This window comes from Lygodium microphyllum, chromosome 15 (genome assembly GCF_053477565.2).
Source record: "Lygodium microphyllum isolate KBCC chromosome 15, Lygodium_microphyllum_v1.1.10, whole genome shotgun sequence".
Classification (NCBI taxonomy): domain Eukaryota; kingdom Viridiplantae; phylum Streptophyta; class Polypodiopsida; order Schizaeales; family Lygodiaceae; genus Lygodium; species Lygodium microphyllum.
Window position 1 is genome coordinate 6,322,868 of NC_141149.1, and position 12,093 is coordinate 6,334,960.

General features: G+C 39.0%; 2 long non-coding RNA genes and 1 pseudogene across 2 annotated transcripts; all 3 read left to right on the forward strand.

The window, feature by feature from the left end:
• The first annotated feature begins 1,415 nt into the window (after positions 1 to 1,415).
• Positions 1,416 to 5,322, forward strand: LOC148024234 (trans-cinnamate 4-monooxygenase-like; annotated as a pseudogene).
• Positions 5,323 to 5,856: 534 nt separating this feature from the next.
• LOC148024235 (uncharacterized) lies at positions 5,857 to 10,149 on the forward strand. The gene is made up of 4 exons (XR_015693238.1): positions 5,857 to 5,999; positions 6,746 to 6,979; positions 9,829 to 9,953; positions 10,056 to 10,149. It is a non-coding gene; the product is annotated as an uncharacterized LOC148024235 (long non-coding RNA).
• A 176-nt stretch (positions 10,150 to 10,325) lies between these two features.
• LOC148024236 (uncharacterized) lies at positions 10,326 to 11,170 on the forward strand. Its single transcript, XR_015693239.1, has 3 exons — positions 10,326 to 10,425; positions 10,568 to 10,660; positions 10,749 to 11,170. It is a non-coding gene; the product is annotated as an uncharacterized LOC148024236 (long non-coding RNA).
• Positions 11,171 to 12,093: the final 923 nt, after the last annotated feature.

Consider the following 12,093-nt stretch of genomic DNA (forward strand, 5'->3'; position numbering starts at 1 on the left):
AAATGTCATATATTGACAAAACTTGCTTCTACAATCCCTCTTCTCAATTCCTTTGAATTTTAAACTTGTAACCCTACTAGATGAAGTATTTATTAGATGAGATGTTAGCTCTTTGCAAGAAGACAACAAGTTGAGATACCAAGTACATGCTATTTCTATATTTGAAATTCAAGTTATCTTTATGTCATTGTAATAAATAGCACATCATTTCCTTTAAAAGGATCCAAATGGCTAATTATATTGCTACATCATTTTCTTTAAAAGGATCCAAAGGACTAAATTATATTGCTAGACTACACCCTATTTTATTGTAAATGTGGCATGAAGTCCCAAAAAAGGAAGACTTATTATCAACATTGTTCTAGTACTAGGCATGGTTAGCAAGGAATCCTCCCAAAGCATGAGAAATTTTCTTTGAATGAACAAATAATTGAGCATTTTTAATTAAAAAAGTCATTTGTATTCAATCCAGGGTATAAGGTGAACCTGCCATGATGGGAGATGCCATGAGTTCCATCCTGTTATTAAATCTCTTAGATTATTTAGTCTGGAACCTGAAGTGGTAGTCACATTGGACACTTCAGTTTTTAAGTCGATTTAGGCGTTTTGGGCTACAACAGGGCCAGTCCCAGTAGAGGCAGGAGCCACAACAGCAGATTTTAGTAAGCTACATGATTGAGAGGATTCAGTTAGATGCAGTTAGATTGTTGTAGGTTTAAGTTGGTTGGGCATTGGTACTGTATATCATTCTTTAATGATTCTTGTAGATTATTTAGTAAGGTAGCTGAAATGATGGTTTTTTTGCACGCAGTTTGTTTTGAATTTTTCACTCTGGACTCATATTGGACCTATGTTCTTGCAAAAACAGTTCTGCTTATTGAGCTATGTTAATATAAGTGTGCTTTTAGTGTGAACTCGATGGAGAAGGTAGGCATCTAGTGGGCAGCATCATATCATGACATGGGATACATTTTACTTCCATTTTTAATCTCCTTTGGTCATAGGAGAATTTGCATACTATGGACTTGGGTGTACTCTTGTTTGGCATAATGGAGTACCTAGATGGGTTGATTGTTCAGGATTGTTGGATTGCTATAGTTTGTATGGGTGCTGAGTTGGTGGGTTGGCACAGCATAGTCTGGAAGTGCAAGGACAATAGTTGAGCGCCCAAGCACAAGGGCCATCTAAAAGAACATCCCCAGGCGCAACAAGAGGCCAGGACACTCTGATGTCTGGCAAGCCCTTGGTCAACTCACATTTGGGGATATCCTGAAATACTTGTAAGCTTCTTCGATGCACTACTGTTGCATTTTATGATCAGCACTACTGTTGCATATATATGGGCTCTCCTTCCAATCAGTATAACATTGTAGAGCAAGTAGAAACAATGTTCAAATAGTTTATATGGAAGAGACATGATGGAAATGGTGGCCCAAATCTCTTGGGATACCCTGAAAATTGATAAGGAGTATGGGGGCTTTGGATTAGAGTCCCTCCCAAACAAGGCCAATAGATTGCTCTTTGGTCTACTTAAGAAGGTTCTTTCTGATCAACTATCGGTACACCTTTTAAGGGATTGGATTGATTCCTCTCAGACTACTACGAGGCGCCATTGGCCACAATCCAAATGGTTTGATATTCTTGGCAATAGACTGCCAATTAAAATCACACAATTTACCACAACCCAAGAATGTGATCCTGCAAGAGGGGAGCTTCCCCCCAATCACAAAAAACCTAAGGCTATCCAAGGCAATCCATATCAAGGGCTTGAAGACTTAGATGGATCTTAGGGATGGAGGAACCTAGAAAGAACTACATGTGATCAATTGCTCATCAATTGGCCTTATAGAGAGAGAGTCATTGGCTTTGTAAGGTCACATCCGGACACAAAACCCAATGGTCAACTTGACCAACCCCCAAAGTGGTGCAGCTAACTAAGCTTATAACATCCCCCATAGGCAACCCACTTTGGGTGTGCAAGAAAGAAAGGGATATTAAAGACCCGTAGTGACACATGACAATCAATAGGCTACTTATTAGAGCTAGGATCTCCAAGATAGTTAAGGTACCTTCGTGGTGTGTATCGTGTAGGAATAACAAGGAATGTACCAAGCACCTGTTCTAGGGTTTCCCCCAGTCCCAAGTAGTTTAGAACAAACATAGAGTGCCAATGACATGGTAAGAGTGCACATGGAAGTTTGTCTTATAAAGAAATAAAAATGGGAAATAGATTGAAAAATGGTTATAGAAAATACATTGGTGCCTATATCCATAGCCTATCTAGTTGTCCTTCATATTCTATAACACACGCAATTTACTTGCAATAATTTGCAAGTAGAAACCAATCATGTGACAATAGCTGTATGTTTCAAGGATAGAATCCATGATGATCCTAAAAGGTCAAAGTTTGAACCTGTTAGTGCAAAAAAAGTGGATTTAAGCAAGTTAGAACTCATTCTATTAGATAGTGTGGAAGGAAAATGGAACTAATATAGGTAATGCTTGTTCTAAGGGAAATATTTTGGTGAGATTTCTTAGATAGCTTTCACTCCATTGCCCAAATAAGTAATATCATAGCTTATTTTACATCATGCCATAATTAAAATATGTAGGTGTCCCAAAAGATGTCACCCAAAAAAAACAATGCATGATGATAAGAAGGGTGCCTAAAGTGTCTCTTTTGGAAGATGAGAGGAACTACATTGTCCAAATAAATAACATCATGGTTTATTGGACATAATCCCATCATTGTAATATGTAGGTGTCCCAAAATATTACCCACAAAAAAATGCATGATCATAAGAAGGGGACCTAAAGTGATTCTAATAAAAGGTGGTTTACAGGACAAGCATTACCAAGGTGGAGAGAGAACAAGATAAATCCATATACTTGGGAGTTTGTTGCTCATTTAAAGGTCCTACGTGAGCAAAAAGATAAGTGTTGTGTTAATGCTTTTGGGGGTGCATTTTGTGTTAATCCTTATAGGAAACAATGCCAAGCCAGACCATGTAGATTGGTTAGCAACATTGTGAGGTATAATGTTAAACTATGTCAATGTGAAAGATAGAAAACACCATTGTCAAAATTAGATGCCACCAACAAGTAGCCCAACAAGTAGTCCAAGAGATAGACCTTGCTGTCAAAGAGATCAGGGACATACCCAATGTGCTCGCCACAGGTATTGTCATCCGCGACCGTTTGCAGCTCATGGGCATGTGCTCGCCACAGGTATTGTCATCCGCGACCGTCCTGCAGCTCATGATGTACAACATTGTCTACAGGATGATGTTCAACACAAGGTTCAAAGGGTTTGATGACCTCCTCTATGTGCAGCTCATGACCCTTAACAGAGACAATATTGGCCTTCTCGTGTAGAGCTTCAAGTATTAACTATGGTGACTCTGTGCCTTCCTTCAAGCCCCTCATCTGCGGGTACCTCAAGCAGGTCTCGGACGCCAACCAGCGCAGGCTCGCATTCCTCCAGGACACGTTTCTTAACAAGCGCAAGAAGTAAGACTTACTCATCATTTGCTGCTTTGTCTGTAGATTCCGACCATCTATTGTACTATACCGAAGGAAACACTACTTAACCTAAATGCTATGTATTGAGGATTTTGAGACCCACAGTGCAATGCTTTAATCTACAAACAGGTTCCAATGTTGTATGGGTGCAATTCCTACCATTCTGCAAGACTTGTAATTTCTTATGTATTCTTTTAATTGGCTTTGCAAGTAGAAGGGGGAGAAGATTAGAGTGGACTTCTTTCTGGACGCCTTCCTCAAAGGAGAGATCAGTGAAAACAGTGTGCTGTATCTTATTCATCAAAACATGAATGTTGCAGGTAGGCTATTCGTATGTATCTTGCTGTAGCAAATTTAGTCTTTTCACTTGGAGCATTGAACAATCTTCACTACTTGTGGGGGCCTTTACAAACCTGATCTGTATATAGATAGGGAGTTCTCCTCATTCATGGTGGAAGAAAAATGTCTAATAATGGATGACACTCTACTCAGTATTATACACTTGCAGGTGCTACAAGGAATCACTTTAGGGAAAATTGATTCTATAAAGTGCTTAGATTCTTCACCTTGTCAAACATTCATAAATTCTGTTCTTATATGATTGTTTGGACTTATTTTCATGTGCAACAATTGATACCACATTGTGATCATCAAAATGGGGCGTTGCAGAGCTAGTGAACAATCCATACATCCAAAAGAAGATAAGGGATGAATTGAATACAGTGTTAGGAAAAGGTGTACCAATAACTGAGCCTGATGTCCCAAATCTACCCTACTTGAAGGCAGGCTTCCCAGATTTGTGCATAATTTTTGGACCCTTGAAAATATTCTGCATGTATATGTGGATGAAATGCAAGATGTGTGCAAAAGATTATTTGGAACTGTAGCACTTCATGTGTGCAAAATTCTCTTCAAGTCAATGAAGATGAAGAAAAATCGGTACCCAGCATTGGTGTTGTTTGTATCAGGCCACAGTGAAGGAAATCCTCCAAACACACATGCTCATTCCCTTGTTGGTACCCCATATGAACCTCCAAGCAGCCAAGCTATGAGGCTATGACATTCCAGCAAACACCATAGTTTTAGTAAATGCATGGGGCATAGCAAATGATCTCAGGTATTGGGACAAGCTAGAGAAGTTCATGCTGGAGTGGTTTTTGGAGTGGAAGATAGAGCTCAATGGGACTGACTTCAGGTTAATCCCATTTGGCTCAAGCAGGAGGAGCTGTCTAAGGAGTATTATAGCTTTGCCAATACTAGCACTAGTGTTGGGCAAGATGGTGCAGGCCTTTGAGCTTCTGCCTCCACCTGACATAGATAAAGTGGACCTGAGGTCTGTTGGAGGAGGGCAGTTGAGTCTTAGTATTGCAGTGAGGTCCACTGTGGTGGTCAAGCCAATGGAAGAGAGAGAGAGAGAGAGAGAGAGAGAGAGAGAGAGAGATTTGATGAACATTTGGGGTGTTGTGCTTCTATTGCCTAGAAGCCCCTACAGCATGTATACTTCCTCCATAAATTGGACAATGGTAGTCTAATTATAGATGCACCAACAAGTAGTCCACAGGTACCTATGATGCACCTCAATCAGAGCTAGCTCAAATTTGGCCAACTCAATTCATTAACGGAGGGTTAGTGCATTGCTAGAGTCTTTGTGGCACTATATGCTAGCCACATCTTGGCCTAGTGATACCTCAGTTCAAAATGTGTGCTAATATTTCAAGGACTAATATGGTGTGAGGTTTTCTCATCTAGCGTTCACTATGTGCTGATATTTGCTGTATATGCAGGTTTCTGTTTCAATAAGCAAAGCATCATCATCAAAGGATGTTTCAAAGAATAATAAAGGCTCCATGGAGGAACTAAAAAAAAAAGAGAGAAAGGTGTATAGTTTACCAGGGTAGAAGTATGATGCTCCAGAGAGTCAGCCTTGGAACAGCAGTGGGATTCCGCAGAAGGCAGGGGCATTTAACAAGTACTCCTGCAATCATTGTGTTTGTGGCTTCCAACTTATCTTGAGGTGAAGGAAGTTGTCTCTAAAACCCATGGCATGTAGTTTTATGGCCTCTAATTTTGTGATCAAGTTTAAGCAATAACTACCTAGATTGCCTGTACATGAGAAGCGTTATGATGTCAACTAAAGATCCACAGGTAAAATCAATGTAGTGGACTTCTTGCTTAACTTCATGGTCCCTTTTTTAGAGAAGTTTCCTTGCCTGGTTTTCCATGAGTAATGTGCAGGAGAAAAGTCCAGTTCTGTAAAAGTGCTGAATCATTATCTAAGTTGGCAAGCTGACACATAAATATTATAGTTATACCCATTTGGATGATTTCAGGGACCAGCTGGAGGCATATAGTGTGATGTTGATGTGGTAGAGTTCTCTTATTTTGGTATTCTAGCCGCAACCCCTAAGCAAGAGGTATACACAGAGCTGGCTGAAGGTTTAAGGGGCAATGACCCATCCATCGGTCCAGGATCTCAAGTAAAAAGCCAGTGAATAACTTCAAAGTTTGAATACAAACTGCTCGTCTTGAAATTTAGTCATTCTATAATTTTACGTTTGTTTTGGAGGTGTTCATCTTACAACCAAGTTTCTAAATTGTCTCAAGGATCAGTTGCATAGCCTTAGAGCATGGTCATAATCTGGATGTGTCTACTCTTTTGATGTCATGCTTGTGGTCTTAGTTCAATTTTCGGATCAACTGTAGGCCCTTTTATGTAATCAAGATTGATGTCTTATATTGATCTAACAAACTGTTTAGTATTTTTTATTTAATTGAGTTGTATAAACTAGCATATCAAATGAGGGCATTTGATGCATTATGATAGTGTACAATTTAGTGGCAGATTGATATTTCTACATTGACATTCGAGGGGCATCACTCTCGAATCTATCATTATTTTGTTTACCGATATACTCAATTGCAGCATGATGATGTCCATATTTGTGTATAGAAAATAGAAATGACCATCTCATGTTTTTCTGTGTTTTTGGTGTCATTAGATGTTTTCCGCACATTTTTCCCCTCCTTTCCATAAACTTTGAGAAATGTTGAGAGTGTGTACATGCTTCATCATATATCAATTAAACAACTGATGGTGTTTTTTACACTGTAGAGGTGAAGATTGGCAGATTTTTAGTTGCAATATATGTAAATAATTGTTGCATCATTACTAGTTTGACAATTCTGATACGTTTCTCTCTCTGGTGAATTTCACAGGTTGCAGATCAGGAGACATTTGGTACACTTGGAGCCATAGTACAGAGTAGGACAGGGACTCGTCAGGTTGGGTTTCTGACAAATTGACATGTTGCGGTTGATTTGGACTACCCCAACCATAAGATGTTCCATCCACTGCCTCCAAATGTTGGACCTGGTGTTTATTTGGGTGCAATGGAAAGGGCAACGTCTTTTATTACAGATGAGCGGTGGTATGGCATTTTTACAAGTGTGAATCCAGGTTTCCCTCTTTGCTACTTGTTTTTGAGCTGTCTGCTGTTAAGGCATTCTTTATTGTCCATTTTATAAACTTCTCTGTGAGTTGAAAGAAGAATTCTGGTTTCCGTTTCTTGATATGACAATATTGATACTTGATGATGTTTGCTCATGGGGCAGAGACATTTGTGCGATCTGATGGTGCTTTCATTCCATTCGGGGACAATTTTGATGTCTCCAAAGTCACAACTACTATCAAAGGGGTAGGTGAGATGGGAGATGTTATAACTATTGACTTGCAAGTAAGAGTCAACAACATCGTGGGGAGAAGGGTAATAAAAGTTGGCAGAAGCTCAGGGCTAACAGAAGGAAGCATCATGGCATATGCCTTTGAGTACGATGACGAGAAGGGCAATTACTTTTTCACTGTTTTCCTGATTATGGGCGAAAACCAGCAGGCTTTTGACATGTAGGGAGACAGTGGCAGCCTGGTACTGATGCTTGAGGAAGGCAAGAAAAAGCCTAGGCCTGTGGGAATAATATGGGGAGGCACAGCGAATCGTGGGTGCTTGAAACTTCAGAATGGAGATGCACTTGTGAATTGGACAAGTGCAGTGGACCCACAGTCACAACATCGTCAATGGATCATCAGACTGTGATGAGGAGGATAGATTGGATGAGGAATCAGATGCAGCAGCTATTAGGAAATGCGCTGAAATTCAGCAAGCCATATCCATAGGAGCCACATCGTTTTTGCTAACAGAGTACAAGTATTTGGTTTATTTCATGGGCATATTTGCTGCTGTCATTTTCTCGTTCTTGGGATCCGTGAAGAGATTCAGTACTAAGCCCCAGCCTTGCAGATATGATCCAAAGTAGAAATGTGCCCCAGCTCTCTTTACAATGATTTTCACTACAGTTGCATTTATATTGGGAGCTTTGACGTCCATAGTGTCGAGATTTTTGGGCATGATGATCGCAACATATACGAATGCTCGCACAACTTTGGAAGCCAGAAAAGGGATACGCAAAGTATTCAAAATTGCCTTCCAATCAGGTTCAGTGATGGGTTTCTTACTTGCCGCTAATGGCCTCATAGTTTTATACATCACTATAAAACTATTTCAGCTTTATTACAAGGATGATTGGGAGGGCCTTTTTCAGGCCATCACTGGCTATGGACTTGGATGCTCATCCGTGGCTCTATTTGAAAGGGTTGGAGGTGGAATCTATACCAAAACTGCGGATGTTGGAGCAGACCTTGTTGGAAAAGTAGAAAGGAATATCCCAGAGGACGATCCACAAAATCTAGCGATCATTGCTGACAATGTGGGTGATAATGTGGGACATATTGCTGGAATGGGTTTGGATTTGTTTGGCTCCTTTGCTGAAGCTTCTTGCGCAGCTATTGTTGTGGCTTCCATGTCATCATTTGGCACAAATCATGACTTCACTGCTATGTGCTTCCCTCTACTCATTAGCTCTATGGGCATTGTGGTGTGCCTCATCACAACCTTGTTCGCAACCTGATGTGTTCGAGATCTCAAATCTAAGGGATATTGAATCTACACTGAAGAGACAGTTGCTGATATCCACCATCTTAATGACATTCGATGCAGCTTTTGTTTGTTGGGTGGCACTACCATCCACGTTTTATATGTATGATCGTAACGGTGGTGCAAAGATGGTTCAATACCGGAAACTATTTTTTGCGTTGGAGTAGGGCTTTGGGCAGGGTTGGTAATTGGCTACGTTACAGAGTATTTCACCAGCAATATATAGAGACCAGTCCATGATGTTGCTGATTCTTGCAGGACAGGAGCTGTTACCAATGTCATCTTTGGTTTGGCACTTGGCTACAAGTTTGTAATCGTTCCAATATTTTCTATTGCTGTTGCCATCTATGTCAGCCATACCCTAGCAGCCATGTACAGGATCAAAGTTGCAGCTCTTGGAATGTTTTGTACCATTGCCACTTGTCTAGCCATAGATGCATATGGTCCCATAAGTGATAATGCTGGTATCGCAACCAGTCTCTGGATGACCATGATACTTCTTACACATCTCTCCACAAGAAGCGCAGCCGCAATATAGACTATGAGGCTGCGAAGGCTTTCAAGATGGATAGATTCCTCAACCATAGGACTTCTTCAAAGTCCAGCTTGCGACATCAACAACCCCTAGTTGACAGCACTCCGTTCTCCGAATTGGTCTCTGTGATCCGCACTTTGGGGGAGCGCTTTCTCAGATTAGAAGAGATGAAACTGCAGATGCAGAGAGTTTGAGCGATTTCGTGATGATCTGGAGGCCAGGCGTACAAAGATGTTCCTAGAGTCCCAGAAGCAGATTGCTAAGATGTTTTCTTGGGCTCTGAGCAGTAGTAAGAAAACTGATGAGCTCTTGCTGATGATTGTCGGTATTTTGTTCATCATTTGATTATTCTAAATGTTTCTTTCTTCCAGCTGATTTTTGGCTCTTCATGCTATGTTTCATATCATTTCATCTATATTACAGCTAATGCGTTGAAATTATTCCATGCTTTATTTATAAGAAATGTTTCGAGCTGATGGGATGATATTTCTTATTCCAGCTCTTGAAATGTTCCAGTTGATGTTTCATTATTATTCCAGTTGTTGAGTTGTTCTAGCTGATGTCTCATTGTTTCCAGTTGTTGTTTGTCTATTTTCAGTTGATTCTTCTGTTCAAGCTTATGTTTATTCTACTTGATGTTTTATCTATTCTAGCTAAGAAGCTGATGTTGCAGCTAATGTGTGCTCACTTGATGCACTTCTGGGGTTCCACTTCCGGTGTCTCGTGTCTCTCTTCTCTTCTCTCTTCCTCCGTTCCTCGTCTCCCTCACGCACTGTTCAACAGGAAGTCTGTAAGATGCTTCAAACCAGAAGGAGAAGGTGGTGAGCCCATAAAAGTATGAACAATGAATTCCTTGTTTTCACCTGCTCAATTTACTATCAGATGGTGTAAAGAACAGGGCAAAAAAGGTATGCGTGTTTTGATGTTTTGATGTTTTACAAATGCGTGTTTTGATTTTTTACAAATGTCTCTTATGTTTCTAAACTTTGGTTTATTATGCATACATAAAGGTAACAAAATCACAAATGATGGTACAAGAGATAATGGAACAATGAAAGCTAAGGAGGTCATTGGCCCTAATGTCTCTTCAAATCACGATACAGGTATATGTCTTTATTTCTACTAAACTTTGAAAATTAAAATTTGTACATATTTTACATCTTGCTTTATTAGGTGATTCATTTTGAGATTAACTAGCTTTAATTAGTATCTTTGTCTAATTTAAAATGTTCATAGTTATTCATATTTTTAAACTTTGAGTAATTGTGTGTATATATATAAATATAGATTAAAGAACAACAAAAGGTGGGAAAAGAGGTAATGTAAGAAAGGGAGATCAGGAGGTTACTTGCAATAATGTTTCTTCAAGTCAAGATGCAGGTATCAACTTTAAGGATAAAAAACTTGTACAAATTTGGTGACCCAAATTGATACAAAATATCTAATTACTTTCTTTTGTGTTATTGAAATTTTTCATAACCTTGTATTATCATGAGCTTTGGTTAACTCTATGTATATATAGGTAAACAAGTTACTAAAGATGACACAAGAGACAATGCAAGAAAGGAAGACATTGAGATTGCTTGCCTTAACACTTCTTCAAGCCAAGAACCAGGTATTACCAGCTTTCTTATGTTGATAATGAGTCATTTTTTGAAATGGTTATACTAACTAATGATATTTGATCACTTGAGTATCAATAGGAGTGATACGCATACCATCATATGATGATATCTATCGGCCACCCATGTTGAAATTTAGAGAAGAGGGTAGGCAAACATATTGAAATTTAGAGAAGAGGGTAGACAAACATTTATTACTTTGCAACATATTGGAGATTTAAGGGATAAAACAATCAAGACACACATGTTGCTTAATTAGCTTTTAGTTCTATGCTCCTTTACAATTATTTTCATTTTTCTTTTGGTTGCTAGAAGTAGATGTTGATGTCTTAATTTGTTTAATCTATTTTGATCATTAGATGTATGTTATTGATCCTTACTTAGAAATGATGACATTCTCTATATAATTTTCTAGTTAAAAATTTATTGTGCAATTTTCTTGTTTGATATTAGCATGTCTAAGAGGAAGGGCAAAGTAGATAAAATGATAAGGAAAAAAGAGAATTTCCATGGAATTCCCTAGTTGAAAGTACATATAAGTAGGGAATGTAAAAAATAGGAAAAATGAGAGATTTCCTAGTGAGAGTACCTACGGAATCACCTCTAGAAAATTTTTCCTATATATGAAATATTTCCTATATAGGAATTATTCCCTACATAGAAAATTTTGTATTTTCCTATGTAGGAAATATTTCCTACATAGGAAAGGTCTTATGTGATTCCCTACTTATTCTCACTATGAAATGTCCCATTTTCCCTAGTTTTTACTTTCCCCACTTATATGTATTTTCAACTAGGGATTTCCATGGGGAATTCTCTTTTTTTCCTATATGGGGATCGATTGAAAGTTCCTTGTGATTAACGAAGACGAGCGGTTAACAAACTATAATTAGGGATTAACGAACTTTAATTAGAATTACAGTTTTAACTAGAAAATCACAGATTCGAGCAGAATTGCTGTCTTGAATCCTGAACTGTCATAACTTTTGATCCATTACTCCGATTGACAAGCGATTTTGACAGGATTCGAGAGCACGACGAGAGCTATCAAATGCCAAGTATCAAATAGTTCGTCACCCTCAAGAATTAGCATCATCTTTGCTTTCCACCCAGGAAAGCCTTGTCCTTGGAAGAAGGGAACCCAACGTTGGCTAGACGGATATCCGTTAACAATTACGCAATTGGCCATGCCTGTATGTCGAGAGAAAACAAATAAGATGAGATCGCAGAATCTGCAAACCATGATCAAGACGAGCGTAGTTGAGACGCATGACAATCAAAATAGGGAGATGCACGTAAGAACGACGAAAAGTATTGAGTGACTAAAAAGAACGCCCAAAATAGAGAGGCGTAACGTGCAAGGCGAGATGACGCATATAAGAAAAGTGCTATTTCGGTAGAGCAAAGAACGTGAACCATAATAAAA